This window comes from Colossoma macropomum, unplaced genomic scaffold (assembly GCF_904425465.1).
Source record: "Colossoma macropomum unplaced genomic scaffold, Colossoma_macropomum, whole genome shotgun sequence".
Lineage (NCBI taxonomy): Eukaryota > Metazoa > Chordata > Actinopteri > Characiformes > Serrasalmidae > Colossoma > Colossoma macropomum.
In genome coordinates this window covers 24,884,750-24,887,454 of record NW_023494810.1, presented here as the reverse complement: position 1 = coordinate 24,887,454, position 2,705 = coordinate 24,884,750, and positions in this window count along the sequence as shown.

Here is a 2,705-nt window from a genome sequence, read left to right as displayed (position 1 = left end):
TTCATGTTTAATAAAAATGCATATGAAGCCTGTAATCCCTTATGTTGTTACTGAGTTATTGTGAGACAACACAGGAGATGTGGAGATAGCTAGTTCCACATTGTTGGTGTACAGTAAGAGACCCATCTGTGGCAGAGTTCCCAGGCGGGGAGTGGGTGGGGATGAGTGAGGGTGTTGGTGAGGGTGTTGGTGTGGGGGGGGGTGAGTGAGGGGGGGGGGTGAGTGAGGGTGTGGGGGGGCTTCCCTGGTGAAAGGTCTCACTATGAGTTGGCATCTCTTATCTTTATGAATATACAGATATGGCTATTTTTGTCATCTTTTTTATTGAGTCAAAATGTTTAATGTTATGACTATCGGGTTCTCCTTGTAAACAAAAAAGAAGATGAAAGTCCTTTATGACTTAGAAGCTGACAAGGAGACACCCCGGCAAGTGGGTCTATTAGCTTAACTTTTCTCAATAAATGTATTAAAATGTATTATTTAAGTAAAACAACAACTTGATTTACTTGTCAGCAGGCAGGTTTTGTGGGTCCCATGGAGGTAAAGCCAAGTTATGATTCAGTTTGCTGGACGAAGTAAAATTCTGGTAATATATTGGTTGTTGTGCAAAACCACGTGTTATCGCATGATGCAACGGGCTAGTGTGAATATTACCCACATGCTCTGAAAAAAAGGAAAAAGCACAACTTTTCAAATTTTCACACTATGTTTTTGACTTAGGGCACTAGAGATCGCCCAACTCAAACGTTTTAGTATAGGCACTAGGCTCCTAGTTCAGAGTAGCTGTGGCATCACTAGGGTTCCAACCAGCAATCTCTCAATAATGGGCTTGGAAAGATACCACTTGTGGAATTGATGGTAAATAGATATAGCTGCCCTGTGATGGACTGCTGACATGTCCAGGGTGTTTCCTGCCTTCTGCCCAATGAGTGCAGGGATAGGCTGCAGCACCCCCGGGACCCAGGAGGATAAGCGGCTTAAAAATGTGTGTGTGTGTGTGTGTGTGTGTGTGTGTGTGTGTGTGTGTGACTAGATATAGGCCCATACCTACCTATTAATGGAAGCTTTCAGTCACATTATATACAAGAGAAAACATACATAAAACATATATTTGTATATATGTACATACACACACACACACATATATATATATATATATATATATATAGTGGTGTGAAAAAGTGTTTGCCCCCTTCCTGATTTCTTATTCTTTTGCATGTTTGTCACACTTAAATGTTTCAGATCACCAAACAAATTTAAATATTAGACAAAGATAACACAAGTAAACACAAAATGCAGTTTCTAAATGAAGATCTTTATTATTAAGGGAAAAAGAAATCCAAACCTACAGGGCCCTGTGTGAAAAAGAGACTGATAGCTCTCAATTACTTTGTTTCTCATTTGTTCCTGAATTTCTTTGGATCGTAGCATGATGTCTAGCTTTTGAGGATCTTTTGGTCTACTTCACTTTGTCAGGCAGGTCCTATTCAATTGATTTCTTGATTGAGAACAGGTGTTGAAGTAATCAGGCCTGGGTGTGGCTAGAGAAATTGAAGTGAAAAACCCTAGGTTTGGATTTCTTTTTCCCTTAATAATAAAGACCTTCATTTATAAACTGCAATTTATCTTTGTCTAATATTTAAATTTGTTTGGTGATCTGAAACATTTAAGTGTGACAAACATGCAAAAGAATAAGAAATCAGGAAGGGGGCAAACACTTTTTCACACCACTGTTTATATATATATATATGTATATATATATATGTACTTGTGTATATATGTGTATATATGTATAAATATATATATATATATATATATATATATATATACACACAAAAGAAAACAAGTATTTGAATGAAGATGCTAGCTAGATGCTCTTAGCAGTTTAGTGGACATTACTCACAATGCTAAGGGAAAAAATCCATGTTTTAGTTTGTAGATGTAACAATCTGTAGCCTATACGAAGTGTAAGCCTGACTACACTTGAAGTACGACTGGGCCATTCCAGCCTAAAACTAGTTTAATTTGTTCTGTGTTGTGTTATGCAGTATGTCCTGTAGCCTCATCAGTTTGACAAATGTGTGACACTACTTCACCCAATATGCATTGCACCTGTGGTCACCAACTCTGCTCTTGGAAATGTAACTTTCTGCACACCTCAGCTTCAACCCTAATCCTCCCCACTTGATACATGTAACTACTTCCTTCAGAAATCCTTGATTAGCTGAAGGAGGTATATTAGATTTGGGTTAAAGGTGAAACCTGCAGGAGGGTAGATCTCCAGGAGGAGCACTGATGTCCACGGCATACAAAATACATAATATAACCATTGAGAATCCCTGTGGTGCCAACTGATTCTGACCTTTAGCCTAGCTACTTATCTATTGGCAAATAAGTACAACCAAGCTAGCAAACCAAGTGGCATTCTCACCTCAGTCATCACGAAACAGCAGTTAACAGCAGTTAAAGTTTAACAGCTAGTCTGTCTTCACTCATCACAAATGAATGCTAGAGTTTTACACCCTTTCAGCCAGAGAAAGTAAGACAAACTGAGGTAAGGTATGTAGGGGAGCACAGGCAACAACCTAACGCAGGGCACAATTTAACACTGACATTTCATGTTGTTATACAAGGTCAGACAGCATATGCGTCTGGCCACATTACCACATTTCCTAGCCACAGACTCGCGCCAAAATTCAGAGTAA